This window comes from Parasteatoda tepidariorum, chromosome 1, assembly GCF_982258835.1.
Source record: "Parasteatoda tepidariorum strain Cologne lab strain chromosome 1, Ptep-v5.0, whole genome shotgun sequence".
Lineage (NCBI taxonomy): Eukaryota > Metazoa > Arthropoda > Arachnida > Araneae > Theridiidae > Parasteatoda > Parasteatoda tepidariorum.
The window spans coordinates 103,358,679-103,375,216 of NC_141755.1; the positions used below are offsets into that span (position 1 = coordinate 103,358,679).

The 16,538-nt window shown below is 28.0% G+C and overlaps 1 long non-coding RNA gene across 1 annotated transcript in view; it reads left to right on the plus strand.

The window, feature by feature from the left end:
* The first annotated feature begins 4,116 nt into the window (after positions 1 to 4,116).
* Positions 4,117 to 16,538, plus strand: part of LOC147816659 (uncharacterized) — a 39,013-nt gene continuing 26,591 nt past the window's right edge. The window contains exons 1-3 of the long non-coding RNA XR_015435785.1: positions 4,117 to 4,248; positions 5,763 to 5,819; positions 15,586 to 15,643. This is a non-coding gene — a long non-coding RNA (uncharacterized LOC147816659). The remainder of the gene's footprint in view (positions 4,249 to 5,762; positions 5,820 to 15,585; positions 15,644 to 16,538) is intronic.

Below are 16,538 nucleotides of genomic sequence, written 5' to 3' on the forward strand. Positions count from 1 at the left end.
AAAAGTAAGCATAATACTTAAAGTAACATGCAAAAGAAATACTTAAAGCAAAAGCAACGCATAAAAAATAAAACGCACAAAAAAGAAAAGCAACGCTAGAAATATAACAATATGAAAGTGTAACGCGTGCGAAAATTAACGCATAAAATTAATACACAACCAAAAGACAAATATAATCATAAATATAAAAAGTAGCGCATAAATAAAAGTGGGGTATAAAATAAAATGTGGGTAAACTGAAGCATTCGGAAAAGTAAAGCTTTAAAATGCTGAAAAAATTCATTGCCGCCTAAATATAATGCGTAAAAATATGCATGAAACTGTAATGCACAAAAAAAAAAAAACGCTTTAAGAAAATCTAAGAAGGTTTCGCTGAACGAATCAGAACTACTATACAAGAAAAGTAAAAGTAACACATTAAAAAGCAATCGTGTAAAATTTAAAGAAAACTAACACATAAAATATAATGGATAAATAAATCAAGAAAAAAAAAAGGTAGGATTGATAATAAGAAAGCCTAAAAGAATAAGTAAAACAACCGAATTATAAAGGTAAAAGCGTAACTAGTGAATAAGAAAAGTAAATGCGAAAATGTAACGCATAAAAAAATGTTACGTGTAATTTAATATAACGTATAAAAATCGTGCAAACGTAACGCGTAAAATAAAATATTTCGCGAAGTAAAAATGTAAAAGAAAATTGATCGAGTAAATGCAACGCAAAAGTAAAGTGAAGCAAAAGAACAGTTAAGTGTAAAGTATAGTATAAAGAGTTTATTTTAAGCATGAGAGAAAGTAAAGCTTAAATATAGCACATAAGAAAAGTGAACGTCCGAAGAAACGTACAAAAGGCGAACGAATGAATGAAAAGTATTGCAAAATAAAAATTATAACGTAAAACAGAATTAAAGGTGCAAAATATAATAATGTAAAACTTGAACGATAAAGTAAAGAATTGTATCGTCACATATAAAGTAAATTGTAAAATAAGAAGTTTGAGAAGTAAAAATAAAGCTAAGTGTAAAATAAGAAGTGAAACCTAAAGTAAAAAAGGATTAAGCGCGAAGCAAAAAAATTACTTTATTAAGCACAGAATAAAGCTTAAAGTCGGAAGTATAGTCCAAATTATGATCAAATGTAAAAGATAGTAAAAATTGGTTTGGTCAATATAATATAGCAGAATAATGAAGTATAAAGTCAAAGCGTCAAGTAAACTAAGCGTAAAAAAAAGTTTGAAGAAAAGTCGAATGTGAAGCATAAATTAAAGCGTAAATGTACAGTAAAGAAAAAAAAGCGAATAAGATAAAACGTAACGTAAAAAGCATAAACAAGAACTAAAACGTATAGTAGAATGTAAAGTCAAGCAAAAGTATAAAGAAAGCCATAAAATATGAAGTACAGCGTAAATTTATATATGTGTTAAATGTTAAGCAGAGTGAAACATAGTATAAATTAAATTATACTGTAATTTAAAGTATAAATGAAGAAAGTAGATCAAAAGTAAAAGAAACCCGTAGCGAAATCAATGCACAAAGAAAAGTAACTCGTAAAACATAAATACTTCTTATAACACATAAATAACTAATAAATATTACACGTAGATAAAACTCTTGAAGAACAATACCGCATAAAATATAGCGTCTAAAATCAAGCGTTAAAATACGCGTATATTCGGTAAATGTTACGAGTCAAAAAAAATTCGATTACAATATAACGTGTAAAAGAAACACATAAGAAAAATAACGCTTATATAAAATAAACGCATTAAAGTGAAAGAAAGCGTAAAGTATAGTGTAACACAACACATGAAAGTAAACTATAAAAGCCGCGTATAAATAAAAGTAATACAAAAATGCAATGCATATAACGATTAAAAGTGAAGCACAAGAAAAACAAACGTGAAAAAGTAACACATAAGTAAAGTCCATGTAATGCATTATACACTGCTGGACAATTGCTAAGGACGGATCACAAATTGCAATGTAGCGTAACATTAAGCGAGACATGAGGCCCTAGTAGGATAAAATATAGTTGCCACACTGTTCAGACATTAGAATAAAGAATATTCATTGTTCTGGAAAGTACAAAAGCTATGAAACATATGAAAGAAAAAAATTTTCATTTGATACTGCGTACGAAAAAATGGAACAATGCATCTACATGTCAGCAGACAACTTGAAGAAAGGTGTCAGTACGGGATATGTCCACCGTGGAGTGTGATGCAACATTCTACACGTCGTATCATACTTTGCACAACATTATCCAGCAGCTGTTGAGGCAATTTATCCCATTCCTCTGTCAGTGCACGGATGAGGGTGTTCTTGTTTGTCGGAGGATAGTTTCGACAAGCAAGTTGTCTCCCCAAAGCATCCCAAACATTTTCAATGGAGTTTAGATCTGGAGAACTTGATGGCCATACGAGGCGTTAAATACCCTCGCTGCCTAGACAATCCTGAACAGCGAGTGTTCGATGACATGTTGCGTTATCGTCCATAAAAACAAATTTATCACCGACAGCACCACGGAAAAGACGAACATGAGGAAGTAGAACTTCATCAATCAAACGTTGGCCTGTCATAGTCCCACTTACAACCACATGTAGGCTCGTGCGACCATTGATAATGATGCCGGTCCACACCATGACACTGCATGTCGGATATCGGTCCCTTTCCTGGATATTTTCTGGACGATAACCAGTACCACTCTCGCTCCAGATCAGTTGGTGTCTACAAGCCGATGACAGACTGAACCTACTCTCATCTGAGAATAGTATGCATGCCCAGTCCTGTTCAGTCCAATTGTGAGGCTCCCGACACCAATGCAAATGGACAGTACGGTGCTGTCTGGTCAATGGGACATACACAACAGGTCTGCGGACGTAGACGCATAGTCCTCCTCCCCTGAAACGTCTGTTAACAGTTTTTCGGGAGATCTGCTTCCCTGTGGCAGCAAGAAACTGATTTGCCACCTGCTCAGCTGTGGTGCGCCTGTTCCTTTTTGCTGATAATACGATGCATCTGTTTTCTGCAGGCGTCGTACTCCTAACAAGATCTCCCCCGTGCCGCCTACTACACATTCCAGTAGTTTTAAATGATTTCCACAGCCGTGAAACACCGCTGTGAGGGATGCCGAACTCCCTGGCAACATCTGTTATTTTTCGCCCTTCTTCGATCTTTCCAATAATTCGGCCACACTTAAAATCATCAGAGTGATATCGGGAAGACGTGCCGAAAATTTCAAATTCGTCAACTAAATCTTTCCTGTAAAACTTTGACTTGAAACAACAACTCTCCTCACGCGTCAAAACCTTTACGGCTCTTATCAGCGTTATCACGAGATGAACAGACGTGGAAAAAAATATTTGCATACGCATACCTCTTCTTACTATATCCCGCACTTATTCTAATTTTCCACATTTTGCTTCCTATCATTTTGCGGTTGCTAAGGATGAAAGTGTTATCCGTCCTTAGCAATTGTCCAGCAGTGTATAAAAGTAATACATAAAATATCGCAATAAATTTATTATGGATTTAAAGTTACGCATAAAAGATTAAATGCGTAAGCGCTGCGGATAAATCAATATAAAGTAAAATGTATGTAAATTAACACATCAATAAAAATAAACCGCAAAATAGATGCATGAAAGTAAACGCATAAAAGAACCGTATTAGTAAGATAAAAAAAGTAAAATTATAAAAAGTAAATTCTTTGACACGTAACATAAGTTGTCCCACGTATAAAAATAGTGCATAAAAGTAACGACTTAAAAAAAGTAACGCACTAAACGGGTAAAAGAAACACTTATAAAAGTAATGCGTAAAACTTACTTACGCAGAAAAAAAGTAGATGCGTAAAAGTTCATGTCATTTTTTTTTTAATGGTGGTATTTTCCTATTGAACTTGCTTTACAGTGTTTAATTTATTAAAACCGTTTTTACTATTATGTGTTCCTGTTCATTTTCTTCCTATCGTTTGTCTTTGAATGCTTCTTACATTTTATTTTAATTTTGAAACATTTAAATTTTCTAAGACTGCTTTCTTTTTTTTGCGAAATTAATGATATTTAACAAACTATGCTATTTTTTTAATACAACATGTTTTCGTTTTTTAGGATAATTTTGCATAGCACTAGGATAGATAAGGGTCTGTTTGGATGATTCAGTCACGGTTAATTGATGTAGAACTGCCGGACTTATTTGGAAGCGGATTTACAAAATTCAAAAAATTTCTGAGATTTGAAGATTTTGCTGTAAGTAAAATATATTTGTTTCTTCTCATTTTTTCGATAACTGCACTTTTCAACACTTTATGTTAAAAATTAAATGTTGATAATATTTGCACTTAGAAACAATATATATATATGCATGCTAAGTGCAAATATTATCAACATTTATTGTTGAGTGTTGAAAAGATAGCCCTTCAAAAGAAGAGGGAAAAAAAATTCGGTTTTAAAGATAAATACTATATTCCAAAAAAGTTTGCAAATATCGACGTGGTCGTTTGGTTTATATTTTCGCTGGATTTTATATTGGGAAAGTGAGCAATAAATTTTAGTTTAATATTTTTAAAATAAAGCTGTTAAAACGTGAAACTTTCTTTTAAATTTTTTTTCAAAGCAACGTGGTTTCGAAAAATATTTTACAGCTGAAAATATTAATTATATGATTGCAATATTAAAATGTTCAGTGTATTCACCACTGAACCAAGGCAGCAAATGTGGTAAAATATTTTAATTTGATAATTTTAAATAGAACCTTTTCTAAAATGCTTGGCTCCCTTATTATAGATAAAAGTAGCTGGGATGAAAATCGTGCACACACCATTCAAACATTACTTAAGTTAATAATATTGGATAAGCAATTAATACAATATAAACTTCTTAACTGCAATCTTTTCTGGTATTAAAATTTCTGAGTTTGCTATGTACCATTAAGATTTAACTCTCTTCATTTACGAATGAAAAGAAAACAATTATAAATTTCTAATTTTGATTGTTCCTTAAAATTCAAAATTAATTATGCATTTCTCAATGTAATGATTTAAATGCTTGATTTCTTTATAAATCTCTTCATAATAAACAACAAATATTTTAAACATCCAACATCTTTACAAATAACTTAAAACTCCTGAAACGGAAACATTTCTATTGATATGGAATCGTTCAAATAAAGCCTGTTTTACAGTTTTAGTCTTCCTCTCTCTCCTTGTCAGCAAGAATAAGCAAACCGCATCGTCTGCTTACGTAAGAAAGTAACAACGCACTAACTTGTTCTACTTTTTAACTTTTCTCGAAGTAATTTAATTTTAGAATTTCATTTAATTAAATAATAGTAGATAAAAAGTATAGTAAATCAAAAAATAGTAGATATTTCAATTATTTTTTTAAAATATTGAAAAGAACATTTTAAAAGAATATTTTTTTTTTTTCAAATGGCTAAACTTCGTAAAATCTGAAACACATAAAAACAATTTTTGTCCAAAATTTTCCCTTCTCCAAAATTTTATTTGAAATTGTTTCAAGTGTAATTTTCTCCAAATTATAATTTTTTTCTTTTAAAAAACCAACTTGAAATTATTATGTGACTTAAATGACATACGTAAGTATTGCTTCCATCCTGCCTGCCCCTCGCCAACAATTATAAGCAAATTAAAAAAATCTCATCTCCACTATGACCTTAAGTAATGTTTGAACGGTTTGAGTAATGTTTATCGTGTTGCAAAAATATTTATTTAATTTTAATCAATATGTGGTATTTTTTTCAGCTTTCGAAATCTTTATGAAACATAAATCCAACCAAGAGGCGTCATAGTTTTTTAAAGGTAAGTAATACTAACACTCAAAGGATTTAATAATCACCCTATTCATGTTAATCAGCATTTATGTAAATTACGCGAATTAAGAATTTATATAAAAGCGCAAAATATATAAAATAAAAAGCGAAAATGAAAATACATTCAAGAATTAGTGTAAATATTATATTTGTCGAAAGCTCAAGCAATAAAATAATCGTTTTCGTTCATAACTGTTCGACACTTTCTAATTATGGTAAAACAAACTCTTCCTTTAACAAAAGGTTTTTATAAGTGGTGAAAACTCTCGATACAAATAAATTGAAACGATTAATTTAAAACTTAAATTTGCTGAACTACAGGTAATCCTTGTTTATTCTGCTAAGGTCCTAAAATACGGTAAAAATAAAATTATATATTGTAAAATAAACTCAATAATGTTTTTGTTCATAAACAGTTATGTCGATTTTGCTTTGTCATAACTTCTTTTTTTACTTAAAAAAATTCAATTAACGAATTTAAGATATAAATGTTTCATTAAATCGTTCTGATAATAAAGGGGGGTATTATCCAAATTAAAGGTGTAGTTAAGCATAAAATAAAATTTAGAAAAATTAAAATTTTGTAGAGTAATGCATTGAATATAAAGTTAAGCAAAGTGTAAAATTTTAAAAAAAAACCTATATGTTGTGTAAAGCGCAAAATATATAAAATAAAAAGTGAAATATTTAATTAAGAAATTTGTAAAGTAAAAAAAAAAGCGTAAAACAAAAATTTGAATTATATTAGAGAATAAGTGTGGTACAAAGTTAAGTATCAGTTAAAGTAAAAGCGTAAAGTAAACTAAGCATAAATATTAGTGTTACGCTAAGAGAAAGATATAAAGTAAAGAAAAAATTAAATTAAAAAATAAAGTCAAGCGTAAAGTATAAAAGTTTAAAGAGTAAAGAATAGTAGAAAATATAATGTAAAGTGTTAAATAAAAAGTAAAATGTTAGCGTCGCATGTAAAGTAAAGCGTAAGGAAGTTTTGCAGCAAAAAAAGAGTGGAGCTTAATGTACAGTAATATAGTAAAAAGAAAAAGTAAAGTGCACGTCGAAATACTTTTCCAAAGTAAAGTAATAACTAAAGTAAACTAATTGCTAAAGTAAAAATTATAGCCAAATTTGAAACAAAATGCGTGCAAAGTCGAAAGTATTGTAAAGTAAACCTATAAAGTAAATAATAAAGAAAAATATAGTAAAAAATAAATTGTAGTTTAAATTAAATTATAAAGTGAATGTGAAGTGAATTAAGCTAATTAACGCTTAAAATCTAAAGTGGTAAGTAAAGAGTAAAATACAAAATGAAAAAAAAAGGTAAAGCAAAAAGTTAGAAGGTAAAGTAAATTACAGTGTCAAATATAAAGTAAAGCGTAAAACGTACAGTAAAAAAATGTGTACTGACAAAAGTGTAATGAATAAAAATCAGTTAATATAAATGTAGCAGAACGTTATATTTAAATAAAGTATAAATAATAACAGAAAGAAAAGTGTTTAATATGAAGACAAGCTTAAAGAAAAATAATTTAATATTGTGTTAATTAAAAAGCTAATTATTGTTTAAGGTAAAATGAAACGTGGCTTTAAACTAAGCTTTAAAAAAAACATTAAATATAAAGTAAAAAGTAAAGAAAAATAAGTAGTTAAAGTTAAACAAAATAAAGTGAAAGGTAAAAAAAAAAGTAACTGAAGCAAAAAGCATAAAATTAAAATAAAGCGGAAAATTTTGAACAAAGTTTAAAATATATAATTATAAAAATTAAAATATAAAAGTGTAGAGAGAAAATATAAAGTATAGTGTAAAGATATAGTAATGCGTAAAATCTAAAGTAGAGTATAGCAAAATGCATTTCAAGAAAAGTGAAATATGTATAAAATAAGGTAAAAAATGAATTAAAATCTAAAATAAGAAAAAATTGTAGAGGATATGTTTAAATAACAAGTTAAGCTCTACTTAAAGTATATAAAAATGAATGATATTAAGATTAAAGTAAAGTTAAGAGAAAAGCCTAAATTAAATGTGTGTAAAAAAGGATATTTTAATGTCATTTGAAGTAAATAAAATATTGTATGTAAATAAAATATTGTGTATAGAAAACTAAACATATCTCAAACAAAACTAAATATAGTATAAAGAAAACTAAAGCACAAAATATAAAATAACGCATTTGGAAAGTAAAACTACATGATATGAAAAACAACGCGTAAAAGATGGTAACTTGGAAAGCAGAGTATGTAATAAAACTACTAAAGTATGTACGATAAGTACGTAACACTAAAAAGTGAAATGATGTGTAAAAATGTAATAAAAAAAATTATCTGTGTAAACTAAAGCATAAAGTAAAATAATGTGAGAAAGTAAAATTATTGCATAAAAATGAAAACGTGTAAAACAAATATAAAATAGTAACGAGTCTTAAAGCATGAAGAAAAGTAACGCTTAAATGGTGAAGTAACACATAAGAAAAGAAAACGCGTTAAATATAGAAAAGCCTAAAGTAGAGGCGCAGAGCAACACGTAAAAATAAATGTAAGGCATAACGAAAAGCTACCTTCATAAATCGCAAAAGTAAATAAAATTCAGGCGTAAAGAAAAAGTAAAACATAAAAAAATACGGTGTATAATTTAAGAAAAAAAACTCCTAAATGTAAAGTATAAAGAAAAAAATTTAAAAGTAACGCGGAAAAGTAGAACTAGCGTATGTATAAAGTAAACGCATAAGATATAACGCGTGAAAGTAGTTGAAACTCGTAAGAAATGTAAATGTGTAAAAGAAAAGTCAACGATAAAGTAGCGTATAAAAAAGTAAATGAGTTAAATTAACGCATAAAAAGTGATTGCATAAAAAAGAATAAGAGAAGTTAATCATAAAGAAATCTAATGCATAAAATATATTAACGAGTAGAAGTAACCAATAAGTAGAACTGACTCGTAAAATTTCATAAGCGTAAAATTAAGAAGACAAAGTAATTGATAAGAAAAATAAAATGCTTAAGAAATATAGCATAAAATATGCGCATAATAAAAGTAGATGCGTAAAAGTGACGTATTAAGAAAAGTATTCGCTTAGAAGTAACGAATAAAGAAATGTGTCGAGTAATAGGCATAAAAATCCTGAACACGTTCAAGTTGCCAGTAAGAAAAATAGAGAATGAAGAAAAATAACGCTTAATATACATACCCTCCAACTGCTACGGAATTTCCGTAGTTTCAGAAATCTTCTTTTCAGACGGTAGCAAAATTAATGTCCTAATATTTAAAAAAAATTAATTTTAGCGTAACTTGTCCACTATTACTTATAAAAGTGCAGGCCATATGGCTAGATTCTTAAGTTCTGATAAAAGTTTTGTAAGAGATCCATTTGCTTTAAAAATTTCTACTTTGGTTCGCTACCACTAGAAAGAATTATTTTCAAAATCCTCATAAGTTGGAGGGTATGAATATATGATAGCATGTAAAAGCAATGCGTGAAAAAAAGCAAATCGTAATATATAATAACGAAAAAAAGTAAGGTATTCATAGAAATTATGCGCAAAAGCAACAAATAACCCATAAACGAATTAAATGCGTAAAGTAACTGCATAATAAAAGTTAAGGCGTAAAAATCATCACATAAAAATCAGGCATAAGAATAGTAAAGTGTCAAATATAAAGTATAGTAGTGCGTATTTTAAGCAAACGGAAAAAGCGTGAAAACGAATGAAACGCATAAAAAAGTAAACGCCTGAAAGTAACGCGCGAAAGAAAATCAAAGCATAAAAGATTATAAAGCGTAAAATATATATTAATGCGAAAAAGTAAAAGTGATACGCAAGAAAAATAAACTCGTTAAACTAATGCATCAGGAAAAGTATAATATAAAATAAAAAGTATGTAATAAGCATAAAAGAAATATATATATATATAAGCATAAAGAAATATATAGAATATTTGTAATTCATTATAATAGTTATCATTTAAAGGTATTGCAAAAATAATTGTTAAAATCTGATTAATACCACATAAAGAAATATTACGCATAAAATATAAAAACGCAAAAATTTAAATCGTAAAGTAAAAGTAACACATTTCAAAGTAAATGCTTAAATGTAACGTATAAAGAAAAGCAAATATAACGCGAATAAAGTAAAAACGTAAAATATAATTGCACGTAAAAATAACACATACGAAAAGTAAGTGCATAAAAGTTATGTATAAGAAAGAAGAATGAGAAAAAGAAATGTAACCCATGAAATATAATAACGCGTAAAAATAGTGTACAACCTGCTTACGTCTGAAAGTTAAATAACGCTTGCGAAAAGTAAAATGAGAAATAACGCTTGCGATAAGTAAACGCATAAAAAAAACCGACGTAAAACATATAATTAAAATTATTTAAAATAAAGCATAGTAAAAGTAACGGAGAAAAAACGAAAGAAAGGCTTGTTAAAGCAAAGCGTGAAAAAGTAATGCAAAAGAAAAAAATCCACAACAAAAGGAAATCATAAAATATAAAGTAATAATTGTGCAATTTAAATCACAGAAAAATAATGCGTGAGGAATAATAAGTAAGGAGTAACGCATAGAAACAATGAAAAATAATAAGTAAGGAGTAACACATAAAAAAGTTCAGCGATATAAAAACGTGCAAGTGTAACTCATACATAGAACTAATGCATTAAAGAAACAAGTATAAGAAAAAGTAACACGTAAGCAAAATAAACGCGTGAAATTGCTGCATAATAAAAGTAAGTTCGTAAATGTAAGGAAGGAAAAGCAAAAAAGCAACGCACATTCGAAAGTCACTCTTAATTTACAACAACGTGGAACTCGTGTGCCACGCAAATAAAACGCATAAGAAAAGTAACGCGTGAAATATAACTAACTACGCGTAAAAGTAAGATGTGCAAAAATTCGCTCGTGAAATTAATACATTAGTAAATTAACGCATAAGGAAACAAAATGTAATGCATAAGAACAAAAATTAGCATTTAAAAGAAAGTAAAATATATGTGAATTGAGTATAAGGAGAAGCAAAGAGTAAAAATGATGCAAAAATTGGTTTAAAGTAACTTCTAAAAATATGCACCCAAAAGTAATGCATAAAAAAAAAATTAAAGGAAGTTTTGACGAAAATAATGGAAAAAACTGTAAAGAGAATATTAACATGGGAGATAAGTAAATTCTCAAAGGCAAGTTAGTAAGAAAAGTAAGGAGTAAAATATAACAACGCGTAAAAGTAAAACATGAAAAGTTGCACATAAAAGTAGCTAATTAGAAAAGTACCCGCGTTTTTTCTAAAGGAAGTTTGCCGGAAAGAATGAAAACTTCAGCGCAAGTAAAGTAAAACTAAGTCAAAATAAAGTGATCGTGTAAATTATGAAAAATAAGTAGGGAAAATTTACCAATAAATAGATCTAATGAACAAAAAAAATTAACGCTTAAAATATAACGCATAGAAAAGAATTACGCAAAATAAAATATAATGTGTAAAAGTGAAAATAAGTCATAAGAAAAATTATATGTCACGAAAAGTAACGTGCAAAGATAGACAGAGTAACTCATAACACACAAAGCAAAGAAGTAAAACGAATGCACAAGAAAAATGAGTTAAAGTAACATATAAAGAAAGGTAGAGATTAAAATATCAAATAATATGTGTGTGTAAATTAAAGCAGAAAAAAAAATAAAGAATGATAGAAGTATACGGTCAAATTATCACATAAAATATAATAAAATCACATTGACCAAGAAAATCATAAAATAAACGAAACATAGAATAAAAAGTGTGTAAACCTTGCATGAAATTAAGAAAAAATCTACAAATGAATATATTATGCGAATCATAAAATAAAGCTCAAAGTATATAATAATGCGTAAAGTATGTAATAAATTGTAAAATATATTGAAAAGAATTTGCGAAGAGAAGGCAGTAAAATAAAATATAATTGAAAGTAAAGCATAGTATAAAATAGAATATAAAGTAAAAGCGGATTGTGAATCATAAAATGTAAAATTTAGCGAAAAGTAAAAAATTTTTAAACTAAAAGTACTGTAAAATAAATCTTGTAAAGTATGTCATACTGTAAATTGAAGTATGAAGTAAAGATGTGACAAAGCTTAAAATAACGCATAAAATCAGTTAAAGATTTAAATAAAAAAAGTGAAATATTTTGCCGAAATAGTAATGTAAATTGGAAGATGAAGCAATACACGAGGAATAAAGTACAGAGGCAAATATGGAGAATGCTTAGAACATAAAATGTAACGCAAAGTATTAAATATAAATTGAAGAGTAAAATGTATAGCACAAAGTGAAACACAAGGTATAACTTAAAACCTGAAGTATTAAGTGAAGGGTTTAAAAATTTAACGTAGAGTATAAAATAAAGATTAAAGTAAATTATCCAGTAACATCAAGTAAAGTGTGAAGAAAACTAAAACGTAGCGTATAAAATTATGTATAAGGTAAAGCTTAAATTAAAAATAGAATAATGTAAAGCGAAGCGTAAAACATAGTCGTAAAGAATGAAGTATAGTTAATAAAAATAAAGAAGAAAGTTGTATGTGATGTAAAGAATAAAGTAAAACGTGAACTACAAAGTAAAGCGTAAAATTAAAGGAAAAGTATTGTAACGTAACATATAAAGTAAAATAAGAAATTTGAAAAGTAAAAAATAAGAAGTGAAGACAAAATTATAAAAGGATTAAGCGCGAAATGAAAAAAAATTACTTTATTAACCACAGAATAAAGCTGCAAGTTGGAAGTATACTCCAAAGTATGATTAAGTGAAAGATAGTAGAAAGTAGTTTGGTAAATATAATATAGCAGAATAATGAAGTATAAAGTCAAAATATTAAGTAAACTAAGCATAAAAAAATTCTAGAAAAGTAGAAAGCGAAGACTAAATGAAAGCGTAAATATATAGTAAAGAAAAAATGCTAATACGATGAAACGTAATGTAAAAAATGTAAACAATAAAGCTAAAGTGTGTAAAGTCAAGCAAAAGTATAAAGAAAGGTGTAAAATATAAATCACAGAGTAAATTTATGTGTTAAATTGTTAGCTACGTGAAACATAGTATAAAGTAAATTATTCTGTAATTTAAAGTATAAAGTAACGTGTAAAGTAACGCCTTTAAGTTACGTTTGCCATTAAAGCAGAAAGTAAAATAAAAAGTTAAGCGTAAAAAATAAAGTTGAGTATTAAGCAGAAAATGTTATGGGTAAAATATACAGAAGTGTGTAAAATATAAATTAACGATATAAAAAAGTATAGTTAAAAGGGTTTCTAAAATGTATGTCAAATTAGGTAAAAAGTGTATTAGTTAAAGCGTGTAAAAAATTGTGAAATATAATGTAAAATAAGTTAAGTAGACACTAATGAGATAAGACCCTGAAATGGGCGATGGTCCATACAGTAAAACCTACTGAAAAACAAATATAAAACCTTATAATAAAAATTTATACAGAGTGGAGTGGAGGTTAATTAAGATTATTAGTGACAGCAGGTCTTTGAGTGATGTTTTAATTACTTCATTAATGATCATCTTTCATCCCTTACGTACAAATATTTGTTGCTCGGTTATACTATCGAAGTCTTTTCGGAGTGTTCGGAAGCGTGTACATTTATATAATAAGTGACTAATGGTTTGGATTTCATTGCAATTGGAGCATTTATCGTCTTTTTGAAAAAAGTTTCTTTGATACATACCGAACACTCAGTGCCCCGTTAAAAATTGATTGTAATAAAAGTTTGTCTGCAGTCTAGTAACCGATGGTGTTTTTATAAATTTGTAAGTTTGCCTGCCTTTTTCGCTAACCCTCCACTCCTCTGCCCATTTTGTAAGAATAATTCTTCTAATTTCGTTTTTTGCTTGTTTTGGGGTCCCCAGACATTGGAGATCTACCATAGCCGAACTAATGGCGCTTTTTGCCGGCCATATCTGCGTCCTCGTTGCCCTGGATACCCACATGGTCTTTAACCCTATTAAACTTTATGTTAAGATTCCAATGTTTCTTTGATGAGGTTTGATGTAGGTTCCGTGTCAGCTTAGGGCTTGGAGCGACGAGAGGGAATCTGAGTAGATGGTAGCCTCTTCTATGGCATTAAGATTTAACCATTGTAGCGCTGAGTTGATGCAGCACCTCCTAGATAAGAGCAGGCCTTAGCACGGGTTACCATAAATATCCTTTAGTAGTCCAAACGTAATGACATATTTCGTATTTTCAACTACTGAGCATCTTAGTACCCTTAACGAAATGACATCTTTCTTATTTTTCATCTACTGCGCAGTTAACTTCGTTAGATCGGACTACTAAATTGATCCGTGCTGAGGCCTTCCTTCTTCTAGGAGGTGTTGGTTGATGACTTATTGAGTCGTTTCGATTATAAATGGCATATAATCCAAATTAAAAGTTTAGTTAAATCATAAATTAAAGCAAAAATTAAAAATTATATTAGAAAATAAGTATACTAAAAAATAGAGTAAAATAAGAAGTATGAAGTGTTAAGCAAAATTAAGATATTAAAGAAAGAAAAAATTAAATTAAAAAATAAAGGTCAAGTTTAGAAGTAAAGCGTAGTGTAAAAGACGAAAAGTAAATAATGGTAGAAAATATAGTGTAAAGTGTTAAATAAAAAGTATAATATAATGTAACGCATGAAATAATGTAAGGCGTAAAATGTTAGCGCCACATGTAAAGCAAAGCTTAAAGAAGTTTTAATGCATATATATATATATATAATAATATATATATATATATATGATAAGGTAAAATATTTTAATGTAATACTTTTTAATTATTTTAAATAGATCCTTCTCTGAAATGTTTACCTCCCTTTTTATAGGTAAAAGTAGCTAAGATAAAAATCGTCCAGAAACCGTTAAAACGTTACTAAAGTTAATAATATTGGATGAACAATTAATACAATATAAACATATTAACTGCAATTTTTTCTAGGATTAAAATTTTTGAGTCTGCTATTAAAAATTAAGATTTAACTATCTTCATTTACGAATGAAGTGAAATTAGTTATAAATTTCTAATTTTGATTATTCATTAAAATTAAAAAGTAATTATGCATTTCTAAATTTAATGATTAAAATGCTTGATTTCTTTATAAATTTCTTCATAATTAACAACAAATATTTTAGACATCCTAAAACGGAAATATTTATGTTTACATGAGGTCGTTCAAATAAAGCCTTTTTTTTTCGTTTTAGTCTCCCTTTCTCAGCTAAGAATAAGCAAATCACATCCTCTGCTTACATAAGAAAGTAACAACACACCTCTTTGCTCTAATTTTAACTTTTCCTGAAGTAACCTAATTTTAGAATTTCGTTTAAATAAATAATGTAAGTCGTCAAAAAAAAACGTCTGTGTTTTAATTCATTCTATAAAATTTTGAGAAGAATCTTTTTAAAGAATCTTTGCTGTTTTTCTAAAAATGGCTAAAATTTTTGAACTCTGAAACACATAAAAAAAAATTTTGACCAAATTTTTTCTTTCTCCAAAATTTAATTTAAAATTTTTTCAAGCGCAGTTTTTTCCAAATTTTAATTTTTTTTTTTAAAAAAAGAACAACTTGAAATTATTATCGGAAATGACTTGCGTAAGCATTGCTCGCATCCTGCCAGCCCCTTGTCAACAAATATAAGAAAATTCAAAAACCTCATCCCCGTTATGTCCTTAAGTAATATTTGAACGGCCCCTATTATCGTGTTGCAAAGATATTTATGTAATTTTAATCAATAATGGGTATTTTTTTCAGCTTTCAAAATGTTTGGGAAACATTAATCCAACCAAGAGAAATCATAGTTTTTTTTAAGGTAAGTCATAGGATTTAATAATCTTCGTGTGTTCCTTAAATGAAAATGCATTCAAGAATTAGCCTAAACATTATATTTGTCAAAAACTCTAACAATAAAATAATCGTTTTCATAAAAACGGTTTGACACCTTCTGATTAGGTTAAAAACCGCTTTTCTTCCGCGATACGAATTAATTGAAATGATTAATTTATCTTCTACAAGCGTTCAAAATCTTGACTTAGACTGGCAAAAAATTGATCGAAATTTATTTAATAAATTATAGGGAACAATGTTAACTATCACGTCCTGATATAAGACGGTGTTTTCTAATAACGGAAATAAAACCATCTGGAACTGAATCCTTTTGTAGCAAAAGTAAATAAATGTTTACTGAAATATCTCAAGTAAGGTGCATTATCCAGTTAAAATAGTTTATGGGTAAATCTCAAAATTTAAAAACTTAAATTTGTTGAACTTAAGGTAAACCTTGTTCATTCTTGCTATGGAAGTGTTCTACTATGGAGAATAAGTATACTAAAAAATAAAGTAAAAGAGTAAAATAAGAAGAATGAAGTGTTAAGCAAAATTAAGATATAAAGTAAAGAAAAAATTAAATTAAAAAATAAAGGTCAAGTTTAAAAGTAAAGCGTAGTGTAAAAGGCGAAAAGTTAATAATAGTAGAAAGTATAGTGCAAAGTGTTAAATAATAAGTATAATATAATTTAACGCATGAAGTAATGTTAGCGTCACGTGTAAAGTAAAGCGTAAAGAAGTTTTAAATCAAAAAAGGAGTGGAGCATAAAGTAAAAAGGGTATAAAGCGTGTAAAATATAGATATATATATATTATGTAAGAAATAAAATAAAGAGTGGAGTGTAAAGTAATGGATAAAGTAGAAAGTATCATGAAATTTA